This window comes from Garra rufa, chromosome 1 (assembly GCF_049309525.1).
Source record: "Garra rufa chromosome 1, GarRuf1.0, whole genome shotgun sequence".
NCBI classification, from domain to species: Eukaryota; Metazoa; Chordata; class Actinopteri; order Cypriniformes; family Cyprinidae; genus Garra; species Garra rufa.
The window spans coordinates 104,512,550-104,530,317 of record NC_133361.1 but is presented as its reverse complement, the minus strand read 5'-3'; the positions used below and the strand labels follow the sequence as shown (position 1 = coordinate 104,530,317).

The following is a 17,768-nucleotide window of genomic DNA, read 5'->3' as shown; positions in this document are numbered from 1 at the left end:
TGTCACCAGTTCCATACTTTATACACTGGACCTCCTGAGCTCCTTTCAGGAACTCAAGGTCATCTCTCCAGGATTCTCCAGACAAGCCTTCGCAAAGCTGCTGGAGCATCGCACTAAGATTGGAGGAAGAGTAAGTGTAATTGTTTTTTCATATTATAAAATTTATTTCCATAAGCAGAAATCGTCACATATACTATTTTGTTCTATATATCTTCCAGACTGGACAAATCAACGGTGATGCACTACAGCGGAGTTTCTTAGAGTTTTCGTATGCTTCATTTGAGGAAGAACAGCTCTGCTGTGGTGCTCCTTTTACCTGCCCAGCCTGCACGCCGGAAATGTTGGCTGTTCAGCAGATGGAAATAGAAAGCTATACCGCTTTCGCCGAGAGACAAGGTAGTCTTTGTTCCTGTCTTTTTATTGAGTTATTTAGTTACTTTATACATTTAATGGATGGATTTCACATTTTTCTTTCTTCCTCAGCTGTGATGACCCTGGCTTTTTTGAAGGGCTCTTTGTGGCTGAAGACAGTGCTGTGTCTACATTTGTTGACACCATTCAGAAAGCTGTGAGAAATGTTAGTTTTAAATAAAACTATATAAGTCCGACAATGATTTCCTTCCCACTTCAACTACATCTGCCTACCAACTACTCCAAAGTCAACTTGAGAGAATAAGTGCTATATATTTTATAACGCCATTGCTTATATTTGATTGTTGTGTTTGTTATGTGTGTCATAGACACAGGGTAAAGGCACATGTGGGGATTCCCTGTGGACAGCAGCGAGGGAGACATCAAGGAGGGCTTCTAAATTGGATGAAGAGGGGATGGAGGTTGCCGTGTGTCGCCACGGATTCCTTCTGAAAGCCCTTAATATGTACAGGGGGGAGATATTTGCCTACCCTCTGTATCTTCAGAAGGAGCTCATGCCAGCCAAGGCACAGTTCTTTGCTATGGATGTGGCTTGCAAATATTGGCCATACTTGGAGAAGGTTGCTAGTGTTCTTCCTGCTCTTCAGGAGCTGACCACAATGGAACCGTTCCTCAGTGTGATGCATGCTCGAGCCCATGCTACTAAGTGTGAAGTATGTATAATATTGCATCATATATACATTTGTAATGTTTACAGGCACATTAATAATGTGAAATTAAAGTAAAGCATTACACTATACTATGCAGCTTTTTTGCTTAATCTTTTCTTTTACAGATTGTTTGAAGAAAATTGTGCCAATTTAATTAAAGTGAATTTCTTCCACCATTTACTAATAGATTAAGTGGAGTGGTAGGAACCAGGAAGGAGCAGGGACAACTGCCGGTGAGGAGGTGGAGCAAGTAAACAGTTACCTCTCACGTTGTGCCCTGACAACCAAATATATGTCCAAAGCAGGTAATCAGATTGTTTGCAATATTCTTGCATATTTTTTTTAAGATTAAGCATCCTAACCTCATTATCTGCTTTAAACAGCACGGGTGGACATGCCTACATTGCATGCAATGGGGTGGAACCACAAAAAAAGTCTCTCTCTACATCAGTCACTTTCCACAAGATATGTGAAGGTAAGTCTCCTATTAATTGTTTTGTGTATCCTTTTGTTGTGTGCACTCGGGCTGTTGTTAATCGAACAAAGTTCTGATTATTGTATAACACTGTTTATCAGACTTGTCAGAGACTCCAGGAGGAAACTGCAAGGCTAGCTGAATTAAAAACAGAGTTACTTTGCACAGATGAAGTGGTGTCACAGTGGCTTTCTGATGTGAAGGAATGGGCAGCTGGCGGTAAGCATAACCAGTTAAAAGAAACAGCAAATATAATTTTCCACTGCTATCAGAAATTTTCAGTTTGATATTAAAGAGCAGCTAAAGATAATAGGCTGATCTTCTATGGATTACAGCAAACTACATCATATGTTCTGCCACATTTATGTTGAGTATTTCAGTTTCCCTGCAGGAAGTTCAATGAAGTTTTAAATACAAATTCAAACTCTGAACGGTTCTGTGTTGTTTTAACAGTGAATTTGCTGTCACTATTACTTCTACAGAGACACCAGATACATCTCATGTCAGTCAAGGCACCACACACAGAGGACTTCAGCAGTCAATTGAGGGGCTTTACCTTAGTGTGAGGCAGAGGAAGCAAACCCTTTACTGTCAGAATGGTATAACTATAATATAATAGGTTGATATTCAAGCTGCTGTATGCACCCTACTCCACCATAAATACATGTAACTAGCACATAATTTAATAAAACTTAAGCTTAATCATTCAATTCTGTGCTTTAAATGTCCAGCCTGTAGGAATAAGTGGTAACTAGTGGTGAGATTTTAGATTGCAACCAACTCCCCTCACCTCTCCCTTTCCAAATTGTAGTAGAACTACTGTGGCAGACTAGAAAAAGTGAGCAGTCCTATCTATAGCCAGTGTTTGTTTGTCTGTTGTGGGCTACCGTAGGAACATGGCGGCTTTCGTGAAAGGGGACCATATTTAGATAAGAAACTGCCCATTCTAAAGTAATTATCCCCTAAATGTTACACAATGGATCTTTGAGTTTCCCGTTTGTAAATCTAAATTGAAATTTTCACATAATTCAATTATCTTTTTTAACATTCATCAAATAATTTTTTGGGTGTAGTATATTTTTTATATTAATTGAAGAGTGCTGTCACAAACCTCTACACCTGTACCTCCTGTCTTTCTAGACAGCAGCAAGCTTCGCTACCGCCTTCGAAGGAAGCTGGCAGAAGACAAAAAGCTCCTTCTTCAAGAGATAGAGAAATACAATGGTCTTGTATTAGACTCTGCCACTAACATTGATGTAGCTGTGGTGGAGCATTCCCTGACTGGAGAGAGCACTGGGTCTCAAATATGGCCATGGGAGGTTCATGGCAGTGGTATGTCAGTTTTTGACATTAGATGCTTCACAATTTTTTTTTACAGTTCTGCTTTATAGAGTACACTGAACTAAGACATGCATGTAACGTATTGAGTGTTGTAATTTTAGTTTGATTTTAAAAGTACATGTTTGTAGTTACAAAACATTTCAATGCTATTATGCTCATAAATTGATTGTCTCATGTATACATACAACTGTTTTTGATTCTTAGCAAACATTTCAATCAAGAAACAACTGCATGACCAAGTGATGTTGACAACGCGACTGCAAGAGGAAAAAAACATTTTGGTGTTGGAGATGGCACAACACTGCACGTGGTTGCAGAGCCTGGCAGTGGTTCTCAAGAACAAGATACCTGAGGAGGGTAAATTGAATAAAAACCCTGTCCATTTAAAGTATGAACTAAAAAAAAAAAAAAAACACATATCAGTCTTGGTCATAGAACTTGGATGGAGTAGAACATTTATTTCTCTGTTTGCCATGGTCATTTGGCTTGCACATAATAAAAAGGGGACTACAGTTGTTCAATATGTTAACAAGTCAGTAAGGCTTTAAAGTGTGTCACATTTTCTTGAGAGATTTGTTGTACTGTGGCTGTTACATGAAAGCTGAAATTAATCTTGATGTAACCTGAATGCCACACAAGGTGTTACTGTGAAGAAGAAAGATATTAGCTATTAGACATTGATTGCAACACAAATGCTTTTCTGCTGCTTTGGGCCTCACTGCATAAGTCGCCTCAGTTAGCCATCAGAGTTTATACAGAAGGTAGCCAGGTAATATGACAGAGATACACTTGCCAGCTATCCTGCTTTATAGATTTGAATGGGTGAATCTTTTTACTCCATTGAAGTTCTTTGGCCCTGATGAAATATTCTTAATATATAGTTTGTCCTTAATGTTATCTCTTGTTGTGTTTTTAGACGTAGACAAGGGAAATGAGGGACTTTGCTGTCTCTTAAGAAGAAGACTGTCAGAGGTGTCAGAAAGGTTGCAAGTGGTCCTCCAACAGTACAAGACTGCTTTAGGCCCTGAGGCCTCTGCACTTCTACATGGTGAAGCAGAAGATCAAAGTGGCCTCAGTAGTCCTGACACCAGTGAGGATGAAGAAGAAAACACAATTTAGGTAATTATGTAAATTCATATGCATGTTTGTTTGTTTGTTTGTTCTCAAAAATAGACCAGGGGGTGTTCCATTAAGGTAGATTAAGGAAATCCTGGCTTAGGACCATTGCAAGAACGTCAAGTGGTCTGTCTCAGCTCAACTCAAGCTGACTGATGCCGTCGCTGCAACTCAGCTTGTCAATTTGCCAGATGTTGTTTTCAGAATATAAGGCATGGCACCTGTTTCAACAGCCAATCAGCTTGTAGCAAAGTCAGCTGGTCAGGTCACTAAACTGTCAGCTGATTGGCAGGAGGAAAGAGAGGATCAATTCATCAATTTGTTTGAGTTGAGTTGTTTGGTGTCTGCATGACACAAGCCTTAAAATTTAACAAACTCTTCATGAGCTGCATATGTACTCCAAGCACAAGCACAATACATGCTTATTCAAGCCTGGTTAAAGTCAACGTTGACTAGACATGGCTAAATTATGTAAATGGAACAGCTTGAGCCTGTCCTGAAAGTCAATGTTAATTCAAGCCATGCTTTTTAAGAGAGCACAATTTTCATTAGCTGCGTTGATGGAATATCCCCATTACTGTTACTCTTCATAATTTATTTGTGTATTTATTGATGCTTTACACACCTTTTCGATTCTAAAACAGCTGAGCTTCACCGTCTTATCCTAACTTTAGCATTTATTTTTTGTTTTTCTGTATTTCCCCAGATGAAAGCTGCACAAAGGACTGTGTTGAAGGAAATGGACTTGCCCAGTTTTGTGTATTTGTAGATAGTATACTTATTGATTTACCACGTCAAAATCTGTATGCATTTTATATTGTTTAAATTAAACCTATCTGTAGATTGCCAAGCAATTAAGTAAGCACATCAATGTTCCTTGAAGATGCACAAATCTTAGTATTGGAAAGGAAAGGATGTGATGTGTGCCCAAGTATGGTGTTCCATATCTGAATTTGTGCTCTGCTTTTCACTCATCCAAGTGCACACACACAGTAGTGAACGCACACACACACAGTGAACACACATCCGGAGCAGTGGGAAACCATATTGCTGGTCTGGTGCTTTTGTTAAAACCAAATAAAAAAATCTACAAATATTTTTATGCAGCAAACATGCAGTTGTGAATGGGAACCGGTAGATTGCCAGTACCCTACCCTGCTTATTCATTGACTCATGGTATTAATTTTATTGGTGCAGGGCTTATAAATTCACTTTAAAACTCTTACATTTAATTAGAAAAATCTTGCAGCTACTCTGTTATAAGCACATTGTACATAACACTTACATTAAGTACTTGTATAATGGATCAGATTGTATGTAACAGAAAAAAATATGATATGATTTATCTTTATGTTGTATGTTATTACAGTTGACAAATAACTTGATTCTCTGTTCTGTTGGTGCATCTCAAGTGAAATTAACCACATTACCCAGTGTTTATTAATACAGCCTTATGGCTTGTTTGACCAATATGCATACACAGAATGTGGTGTATTTTTTACTGGTATTGTTGTGAACAGCAAGAAATAAAGTATTTTCAAAGCATTTCAGAGCATTTTATGTTTTCAATTAATTTCCAACACCATCGTTGACTATTTGCACAGATACTATTTCAACTGAACTGAGCTGGATGATGACATCACTGAATCAATTTCGAACTGACTTTCACTGAAAATTGAGTGTTTACTATTGTCCTTTTGCATTTTTGACACACTATTTTCCAATTTAATACTGTAAAGCTGCTTTGACACATTCTGTATTGGTAAAATCACTGTATAAATGAATCTGACAACTTTTCCATACATTGCTGTAAAAATAAATTGTGATAATGGTTCATACAAGGTAATAGCTGGAGGAAAAAGAAAAATATAAATTAAACATATACAGTACTGTGCAAAAGTTTTAGGCCACTGGAATTTTTACCAGCTTAAATTTTTTTTTTTTTTTTTTCAGTCAGTAATCTTTTGCTGTAGTGTGTCAGTAGGAAATAGTTTACATTTCCAAATATTAATTTTGCCATTAAATGTAATAATCCAGTGAGATTTTTGTTTGCACAAGGAGTCTGACAACAGCCAGTGCTCCACACAGAGATCTGATCTCATCCTCATCCAGTCTGTCTGGAATGACACAAAGAAACAGAACAAACTGAGCCAGACTAAATCCAGAAGAAATGTGGCAACATCTCCAAGATGCTTCAAGAAACCTACCTGCAAAGCTACCTGAAAAACCTCAAGCAAAAGCTGCTTTAAACACAAAGGATGGTCACACCAAATGTTGATTTAATTTATATAATTGAAGTTAATTGATTAATAAAATCTATTTATGACATTACTTTTGAAAGCATCCTCATTTTACAGCATTTTTACACAAGAGCCTAAAACTTTTAACAGTACTGTAAGCTTTGCAGGTAGGTTTCTTGAAGCATCTTGGATACACTGAGACAGACTAAATCCAGATGAACTGTGGCAGTTTGTTCTGTTTCTTTATGTAATTACCGACAGACTGGATGATGATGATGATGATGATGATGATGATGATGATGATGATGATGATGATGATGATGAGATCAGATCTCTGTGTGGAGCAGACTCCTTGTGGATGTTGTCAGACTCCTTGTGGAAACAAAAATTTCACTGGATTATTACAATTAATGGCAAAATGAATATTTGGAAATGTAAACTGATATTTCCTACTGACACACTACAGCAAAAGATAGGAATTACTGACTTAAAACCTATTTAGAAGGTGAACATTCTACACTCAAAAAAATAAATTGTTCAATGAACATGATTTAATCGTAGCACCCAAAACGCATCTAAACAAATCTAATAAACTTGAAAAGGTTTGAATATGTTATATGAATGTGATTTAAACTTGTAGATTTAACATTGTTTTAACATGTCAGTGTAGCTTCTTTCCAACTAATTGAATCAAAATGTTTGAATCGTGTTAGTCAAATATGTCAGTAAAAGCACTTCAATTCAACAAAATTCTGCCTTGTTACATCTACTAGTTAATGTCTTGTTCATGTATAGTTTTGGTACTTTAATTAATACACATCTTGTTGTTTCAATTAGATTTGTTTTAGGTGAAAGAACTAAGAACCAAAACATTACATCTACAGAATAACCACATAAAACATGCAAACAATTAAACATTTTTATTTTTTTATTCAGTTTTAACATACACATACAAATAAGTTTAAACTGCTTTCTGCACTTTAAGTCTCCAATCCATTTGAGTGTTTGTAAAACAGGATTCAAACAGCATATCAGTCCAAATAACAGCACAAGCCTGACTTCCACACCTTCAGTTAGGACACCAATGTCCTGTGGGTCATTGTTAGGAAGCGTTCCCTCCTTCAGTATGACATACACTCCCGCCACAGTTTGCTCCATGGTACATTTTGACTCGATGTCTGAATCCTGTGGGGCGAAACACATAAAAGATCACAAACAAAAATAATTATTACAAGAATTGCTTATACACTTATTGGCCACTTTATTATGTACACCTGTAAAGTAAACTTAAATCCAATACAGGAGCTCTGATGTGAATCAGAGGTTATAATTTCTCAGTTTTAAGTTAAAAATTGTCAGAAAAGTGATAATTCTTCTGTTTATTATTGAGGTCACAGTGGGTGCTGGTGTGTTATTGCAGTGCATTATATATATATATATATATATATATATATATATAAGTTATAATTTATCTGGCAACCATATTTAAAATTAATGAGGCTGCTAAAACATTATAACCACCATAGAATATAAAGCACTCCAATAAAAAAAAAAAGCACGCAAGTATAGTTTTCTGATGCTGTTTAATTTATTTCTTATTATTATTTCAGATCAATTCATATATTTAGTAGGGCTTTACACAAAGTTTTGTAAATTAGGCCCCAAGAGAGATCAACCATTATGAATAAAAAAATTATTTGTTTAGTACATCAACCAATTCACATAAGAACTTTGTCTAAGTGTACCAGTAGTTTCCTATTAATGAACAATTTGTCCAGGTCAATTTTAAGTTAAGTGTTCTCTCATGTCACATTTTTGTTGTAGCAAACAAGGATAAACATGACCCAAGTACAGAATGGCTTTTGAAATTTTCTCATCAACTCACCAAATATGCCTTGACTGGTTTTTCAGGGTCTTCATTCAAGTAGATGCACAGAGACTTGATGACACAGGCTTCTACCGATATAAAGTTGGTTCGACGTTTGACATTGGATGTTTGACAGATATTCAGCCGCGAAAAACGTCAATAGATCCTTAGTGGATGAGTTTAACTGTATAAAAATGAGCTTATTTGTAAAATATCTAAACATAGAATTTGACACAGCTGACAGTTTATTTGTTTAAATCCTCATCAATATGTTGTAACGCATAAAGGCTCTAGCAGCAGCTAGTTCGTGTTTAGGCCAGCTAGGGACCGTCTACAAAGTACACATAAAAGGATAAAAACATTAATGGTTTCCCATCAGAATCTTTTTTTGTTTGTGTTTTTTTTTTTTTTTTTTAGTTAACAAAACAAGAGCAATTTTAGCACCAATGTCTCTGAAAGATATAAAGACAAACACTTATAATGCTCACTTGCATTTCAATAAGAAATACTGTAAACAAGATATGTGATTGTGGTTATATACTATTACTATTAATAAATAAATAAAATGAATGAAAACAAAACAATATTAATTATCATTATCATTCCATAATCCAGTGGTTATGCAGTAGGATTATTCCAGCTCCTTGTGAGAACATTTTAATGTTCATTGTATTCACAGAACTGTGACACCAAAAAGTTGCTATTGAAATAAACCAATAAATAAATTCATATAAACACACTTCTCTATCACCTTCATGGTGTGTCTCTTATTTATGTTTTTATTAGAACATTTTTTTGTTGTTTTTTGTTTTTTCATTTGTTTTGGTCAGACAACTGTAACAGAACACGTGCCATAGAAATTCAACAATTCAGTCAAAGCTGGCAAAAGTGTTGTTTTGCCATTGTATTGACTTGAATTTGAAAATATATCTAAAATATTAAAAAAGTAACCAAAAATATTTATGACACAGTTTTATATGACTACATTAAAGGGTGTGTCTTGTTACAGATTATCAAACATTTTGGTGGTGGTTTTAGCCACAGAACTATAACAGAACACCCCAGCTAGGAATGTTATTGTTGTAATAATACTCAGAGAACATTATGCTATATGTTCTGGTAATGTTTTCAGTGGCAAGTTTTATTTTAGTTCCCAGAATATTCTCATAAAAGGCTGAATAACATTCTCTAAAAACAATCTACAAATGTTTATTAATAACAACATTATCCTCTAACATTTTCATAGATTTAAGTGGGAACCTTCACATAGGATATTGGATGCACACTCAAATGTTGCTCAGAAGTCAAATTTTTGGTCAAAAGTAAAAACCCAAACTTTGTTTACAAAAGATCTTACTGAGTTTAACAGAGGTTTAAATTTTGATGTATATTTTAAAGTAATAGTTTGGTTTGATGTTACCATTATGGTGAGAAGTGTTTGCTTTAGTTGAGCAAAATTGGACTCCTGGGGTGTGTTCCATAAAACAAGTTTACCAAATAAGTCAGGCTTATTTCAGTTAGTCTGACTTATTTTGTGCCAAATCAAATGACAATAAGTCAGACTAACTGAAATAAGCCTGGCTTATTTGGTAAACTTATTTTCCCTGATTTTATTTTATATTTTTCTGTAGTTGCTGTAGTTATGTGTTATGGCAAAAGCTGAGCAAATATGGTTGGATAATAATGATCTGATTATTAGCTAGTCTGACATGCTAGCACTTGATAGTTCTGAAGACAGAAGTTCACCGGAATTTTAATAATAAACAAATCTTTTTGTCACAAACATCAAGAATCAGTGTATGAATCTCAACAATGGTGACATGCTTTACGCTGCAAAGTATTCTGGCTGCATCATACAAAACTCATGCAGGGCTCCCAGAATGCATTGCGGCATGAAGCATGTCACCGTTGTTGAGATTCATACACTGATTCTTGATGTTTGTGTGTCCAAGCATTCAGAAGCTTGAAGTGATTCATGAATGGTGTGTTGTAAAAATACTGTTTATCTGATGGATATTTATTAAATATAACATAACTTTGTATAGCAGAGATTAAACTCGAGATGTGATCAGATCAGCACGAGATGATATTATTAATATAAGCATTATCTGATCACATTTTCTCTTGCTGTTTTTGCCATAACAATCACAGTTACAGCCACCAAGAAAGAAAAATATAAGAGTGAAATTGCCCCACTAAAGCAAACACTTTTCACCCTAATGGTGACATCAAACCAAACCATTACTTTCAATCAACATCTAAACCTCTGTTCATCTCAATAAACTTGTGTAAATGTATGACGTTCTGGTTTCTAATAAGTGAAGCTGGTAATGCTGTTTTTGGAGTTATTTAATGACGCTGGAGCTTGACATCAAACAAAGATTGGGTTTTCACTTTCAACTAGAATTTGACATCTGAGCAATGTAAGTCCACATCTAGTGTGGTGGGAATCTCTATTAGATTGCTAGAGGATAATGTTCTAACAATGTTATCAATAAACATTTGGAGAATGTTTTTTAGGGAATGTGATCCTACCTTTTAGTTGAATATTATGGGAACTAAAATAAAGCTTGAAAACATTTCCAGAATAGGAAACCTTTCTAGCTGGGACATACTATTGAAAATAAAGCAATACATCATTTTGTTTAAAATAAATACAAGCTTGTATCCCCGCTTCAAAGGCTTTGTCTTGTTACAGATTTCATAAAGAGCATTTTGCAGTGGTTTTCATTGTCAAAAGTGAAGCAGAAGTCACGCTATTGATATTAAAATATATCTTGTGAAACCTTTAAAAGAGAGTCCTGTATTACTGCCCCCTAGAGGAACATACTGCTGTTTCGACTGAGTTTGACATTCAAACTATTTAAATAAATTCATTTAAAATGCATACAGTTTTCCATCTTAACTGCAAAGGCTGTGTCTTGTTCCTTGGGTCTAAAAGAGCATTTCCATGCAAGTTTTACTGTCATATGTAAATCAGGATACATGCTATTGAATTCAGTTCAAATCTGTAAATAAATTCATTTAAAATGATTGCAGTTTTATTTCCTCAAATCTTAAGGGTGTGTCTTATTACTGATTCCTAGAAGAACATTTTGGTGGTGGTTTCAATCTTGTCACTATAATAAGACACATTCTATTGAACATGAAACATTACATAATTTAGTTTAAAATAAATACAAGCTTCTGTCTCAGCTTCAAAGGGTGTGTCTTGTTACAGATTTCATAAAGAACATTTTGCAGTAGTTTTCATTGTCAAAAGTGATGCAGAAGTCACGCTATTGATATTAAAATATAGCTTGTGAAACCTTTAAAAGAGTGTCCTGTATTACTGCCCCCTAGAGGAACATACTGCTGTTTTGAATGAGTTTGACATTCAAACTATTTTAGAAATTAATTGAATTGCATGCAGTTTCCATCACAACTTAACAAGCTGTGTCTTGTTACTGGTTTCTAGAAGAATATTTCAATGTTGGTTTTAGTCACAGAATTATAAGTGAACACATGCAACTGAAACTGAATTTCTAATTCAATACATCAATTAGAAAAAAAAATTGAGCACAAAAGAGTCTGTTTTGTTTCTTAAAAAAACACTTTTTTTCTGTTTGAAAAAAAAAGTCCATATATAGTATATTATTTTATTGATACATAATACATTTTATCATATGAGTATGGAACAATACAAATTACAATGTAGCAAATTACAATGTAGCTCTAGATATAAATAAACAAACATACATAAATAGTTCATTATGCATTACCACCACCTAGATAGTACAGTCTAGCACTCTTAGAGAGGCAGTATATTATTCTATTTTTTGTTGTTGTTGTTTGAAAGTTACTATACTTTTGAGTAAAATATTGAGGATGGCCCCATATGTGACCATGGACCACAAAACCAGTCATGAGGTTAAATTTTACAAAACTGTAATTCAATAAATAAGCTTTCTATTGATGTATGGTTTGTTAGGATAGGACAATACTTGTCTGAGATACAACTTTTTGAAAATCTGGAATCTGAGAGTGCAAACAAATCTAAATACTGAGAAAATCGCCTTTAAAATTGTTCAAATTAAGTTCTTAACAATGCATATTACTAATCAAAAATTACATTTTGATATATTTACAGTAGGAATTTTACAATAAATCTTCATGGAACATGATCTTTACATAATTTCTTAATGATTTTTGGCATAAAAGAAACATCTATAATTTTGACCCATACAATGTATTTTTGGCTATTGCTACAAATATACCCCAGCGACTTAAGACTGGTTTTGTGGTCCAGGGTCACATATGTTATTTCAGTGATATGTAATATAGAAAATTTATTCAAACAGGAAATGATACTGCTCAATGAACACTGATATTAATAAATAATAATAATAATAATAATAATAATAATAATAATAATAATAACAATAACAATAACAATAACAATAATAATAATAAACCATTACAGAAGGTATTTAAACAACAAAAAATCATGTTCAATAATTACAATTACTGGATGAGTGCAACTGACAAACATGAAAAATAAGAATTACTGATTTTTTTTTTTTAATTAATGAATGAATTAATATATTTATTTATCTATTTAAATTGTTTATTTTGGTGGGTAACATTTATTTATTTTTTATTCTAAGTAACAGTTGGTAAACAATAAATAAATATAAACATTTGCTCACTGTCGTAGAGTACAAAGGGTTCATTTGACTTCACTACTAGGACTTAGTCTGACTTACAGTTCTATGAATATACACAGTTGTGGTCAAAAGTTTACACAACCCTTGCAGACTCTGCTAAATGTTTTTATTTTATTACTTTTTTTAACCAAAATAAGAGGGATCACACAAAATGCATTTTATTTTTTAGAACTGTTCTAAAGTCCCAAAGTAAAACATTTTGCATCAAAGATGTTTACATATAGTCCACAACACAAAGTAATAGCTGAATTATGTCAGAAGCTTCAGAAAAAAACAAAAACAAAAAAAAACTATATGTTTCCCAGAAGACAAAATTACTACCCAAAGAGTTTATGAGACCTGTAGAATGTAGATGTTTATATGTTTAAGAATAGTGGACAGTTTAACTACTCAAGACAAATAAAGGGAAAAAAAGGAATTTACAAGATTTAACTCAATGGCGTGTGTCCTGAATGGCGTATGACAGTAAAACCTGAATTTAAAATGTTAATTTGGGAATCATAAACAAGACACACTTTTTGAAGTTGAAATAGAATACTGTATTGATTTTAAATAAATGCATAAGTTTGAATGTCAAACTATTTATTTTAAACTACTTCTTGCATTGGTTTAATTTTCAATAATATGTGTTCTATTATAGTTCTGTGACTAAAACTACCATCAACATGTTTTTCTAGAAACCAGTTACAAAACACAGCCTTTGAAGTTAGGATAGAAGACTATATTGATTATAATTAATTTATTATTTTGAATGTCGAAACAGCAGTATGTTCCTCTAGGGGGCAGTAATACAGGACTCTCTTTTAAAGGTTTCACAAGCTATATTTTAATATCAATAGCGTGACTTCTGCATCACTTTTGACAATGAAAACTACTGCAAAATGTTCTTTATGAAATCTGTAACAAGACACATCCTTTGAAGCTGAGACAGAAGCTTGTATTTATTTTAAACTAAATTTTGTAATGCTTTCATGTGCAATAGAATGTGTCTTATTATAGTTACAAGATTGAAACCACCACCAAAATGTTCTTCTAGGAATCAGTAATAAGACACACCCTTAAGATTTGAGGAAATAAAACTGCAATCATTTTAAATTAATTTATTTACAGATTTGAATTGAATTCAATAGCATGTATCCTGATTTACACATGACAGTAAAACTTACATGGAAATGCTCTTTTAGACCCAAGGAACAAGACACAGCCTGTGAAGTCGAGACAGAAAACTGTATGCATTTTAAATGAATTTATTTAAATAGTTTGAATGTCAAACTCAGTCGAAACAGCAGTATGCTCCTCTAGGGGGCAGTAATACAGGACACTCTTTTAAAGGTTTGGCAAGCTATATTTTAATATCAATAGCGTGACTTATGCTTCACTTTTGACAATGAAAACCACTGCAAAATGCTCTTTATAAAATCTGTAACAAGACACAGCCTTTGACGTTAGGATAGAAGACAGTACTGATTTTAAATTAATTTTTAAGTTTGAATGTCAAACTCAGTCAAAACAGCAGTATGTTCCTCTAGGGGGCAGTAATACAGGACACTCTTTGGAAGGTTTCACAAGTGATTTTTTGATATCAATAGCGTGACTTCTGCATCACTTTTGACAATGAAAACCACTGCAAAATGTTCTTTATGAAATCTGTAACAAGACACACCCTTTGAAGCTGAGACAGAAGCTTGTATTTATTTTTAAGTAAATTATGTAGTGCTTTCATGTTCAATAGTATGTGTTCTATTATAGTTACATGACTGAAAACAACACCAAAATGTTCTCCTATGAATCAGTAATAAGACACATTCTTTGAAGTTAAGATGGAAGAACATATGTACTTTACATTGATTGACCTACTCGTTGATATTTTAATATCATGTGCTGTGTTGTAGTTTTGTGAATAAAACCAACATTGAATTGTTGGTCTATGAACCAGTAATAAGACACAACCTTTGAAATTGATCTGGCAAAACTGTATGTTTCAAGAATGAATGTGTTAACAGATTCAAATTGAATTCAATAGCGTACATCCTGATTTACATTTGATAGTGAAAGATGGCTGTAAATATTGATCTTTGAACAAGTAACCAGACACACCACCTGGAGTTTACATATCAAACTGTGTGCATTCTAAAATTAATTCATTTAAACTCCTGAATGTCAAATTTGGTCAAAACAAGTTCGGTATCTTCCTCTAGGGGGCGGTAAACTGCACAATATTTGTCATGCTTTAGGAGCTTTTACTCAATGGTTTCATTTCAATAACTTTTGTTGCGCTATAGATCTGTGAATAAAATATATATCTAAATGTTCTTTTATGAACCAGTAATAAGACACAACCCTTAAATTTGAAATTTATGTTTTATACATTTCACAAGTGAAGCATTTAGATGAAATAATTGTGCTTTTTGCTCTGCGTTTTGCACTTTGCAGACGGTCCCTATCCTGCACTATTACATTATAAACTCTATCAGTTACAATTCCTTAAGGCAGATTAAAACAAATAAAACATATTGTGTGTTCTCTTCTACATTTGCAAACAGTTAGAACATAATATGTTTCTTGTCATTGTGCTCAATCGTTAAAGAACTATTGAAGATTTCCAAGGCTGAATCTCTGACAAATGTCAAACGTCAAACGTCGAACCAACTTTATATCGGTCAGGCTTCTCTGGTATGGTATGTACAGTGTCATCCTGTAGGGTGGAGACAAGATTAAATCAACTTCAGCGGTGGGACAGCTTAAGAGTACCGAACATGTTACTGTCTGTGTAGAATGTAACAGGTGAACTCTATACACATGGGTTTTAAGTCCTGCCCATGTCTTCAATGTGCATGCATCATTTAAATATATAGTAGTCAACAAAAAAGTTAATTAAAAGTTGTCCTTAGGTCAAAAACCCACCCTTAACACCAAACCTGTCCCTTACCTTACCCATATCCCACCTTAATACAGTTTTATTAAAAAGGTTTTAATCCACTTCAAATGTTGACTACTGTACACAAACATAATGACTACCACTTCCAAAGCAATGTTTAGTTTATAATGCTTAAGTAATTTGTACCTGCAACTCTCCTTTGCAACACTTCCTGCACTGCCACATACACGTCACTGAAAGAGAAAGAAAAGTTCAGTATTCAAGGATAGTTAGTTATACATTACTGTATGTGAGTGTTTTTTAAAAAAAACTACTTACCATGTAAAGGTGAGGTTCACACCAGAAGAGGATGGGTACAGCTATGCGATGTATTTTTTTTTTTCTGCTGTGAAAAACAAAACAAACAAAGTGTATAAGTTATATACTATATTTCCCAAATAAAACCATGCATACCTATTCAATCACTTTAAATTTAACTCCAATTTGTTAGGACATTTAATATATATGGTCGACTGCATTATAGATTTTACTTGACAATTTTTGCAAACTGTATTCAATAAGCTGGGTAGCAATATGTAACATTTCGGAACTCAAGAAAAACAAACAAAACAGCTCTATAAACGTTAGCTAGACTAAAAAGAGCGATGAGAAGTGCATACTGATTCAACATACAACAAGTTACGTAAAAGTAAAGCGTATAAATAGCATTACATTAACTTACAAACAGAAAAACGAGTGCATGGTGTGTTCGACTGTGCAGTCTTTCCTCTCCCAATGTTGGGGTAGACTTCAGGTTTAACGTAGGTTATGTAGTTAATAGTTATTAGTTAATAGGCGTGGTTAGCATTGAATTGTGACAGAAATGCACAAATTGTAGCGGATATATTAACGTTAGGGTGAAACTTGTATCGACAAAGACAACGGAATTTACATAAGCCTACTTTGAAACATCGCTACAGTGTGTAATTCCTTATTATCCCATGTTACTAAGTGCAAACTGGAACATTATATCAATAAAGTACTTACCCTCAATATCAAGGATGAAGAACGTTTAAACACAGCAGTTCAAACCGCTGGCGCTTCCAGCCGTCTGTACCCACGTGATTCCGTCGCAGCACTGCGCATGCGCAGTGACTCATCAGAGAGAGTTGTTGATATGAAGCGACTCGGGCTCATGAAATCAACAAGTGCTGATCTAATTCATTTGATTATTTCTTAATTTAGTTACAACTAACAAGAATCAATCATTTAACAGAAGTAAACTCGTTATAATCGTATTAATCAGACATATTTGTATTTTGCAAATCAAACAAGTGGCTAGTTGACTTTTTTGAGTGTAGTGGCCTAAGACTTTTGCACAGCACTGTATATACATGGAATCTTGTTTCATTTGACATCACACTGCAATAATTGTTATAAACTTTATGGTATATCTTTTTGCTTATCTTCAAACAACCTGATCCTGCTTGTAAGAGACATAGATCTTCCATGCCATCATGAAAATAAGGTTCAAAGTTTGGCCATGTCAATTTTACCCTGAGTCATTTTGGACAAAGGGTTCTGTGAAGGTGTGCCTTGGTAAAGCCATGTCCATTAAAACATTGTTGTAGGACTAAACCAAATACATTGGCTAATAAAACAGATTATGTCATTGTATAAATTCTGAAGGTGACCCATTTTGGCCACTATTTCCACATAAAAAGGAAAAACAAACAAACAAACAAAAGGCTTCATTTTATATACTGGGTCTTCAACGTGCTCTCTGAAACCAGGCCTGGGACGGCTTGTGTAAATGAAATTAAAAAATTAAAACCAAACCAAATATATCATTGGAAAGGTCTTGGCCTGGAGAGTAACATATGTCAGTATAAAGATTCTACATGGCTCCTGCTTTCTAAATACTGACCTTTGAACCTCCATCTCAGACCATATTTGAAGGTTTATAATCCAGCAACAAGAAGGTCTACAGACATGGGACCAACTGTTATAGAGAGTTCTGGACCCCAGCAAGCATGTGAGCATAGTAACTATTGGGCACCAACTGGGGGTGCTGTCAAAAATAG

General features: G+C 34.1%; 1 protein-coding gene and 1 long non-coding RNA gene across 2 annotated transcripts in view; one reads left to right on the top strand and one right to left on the bottom strand.

Moving 5' to 3' along the window:
• Positions 1-17,768, top strand: part of LOC141323251 (uncharacterized) — a 144,089-nt gene that overhangs the window by 53,517 nt on the left and 72,804 nt on the right. The window lies entirely within an intron of this gene.
• LOC141341233 (uncharacterized) lies at positions 7,160-8,211 on the bottom strand. The gene is made up of 2 exons (XR_012356642.1): positions 8,140-8,211; positions 7,160-7,439 (listed from the first exon to the last, which is right to left on the bottom strand). It is a non-coding gene; the product is annotated as an uncharacterized lncRNA (long non-coding RNA).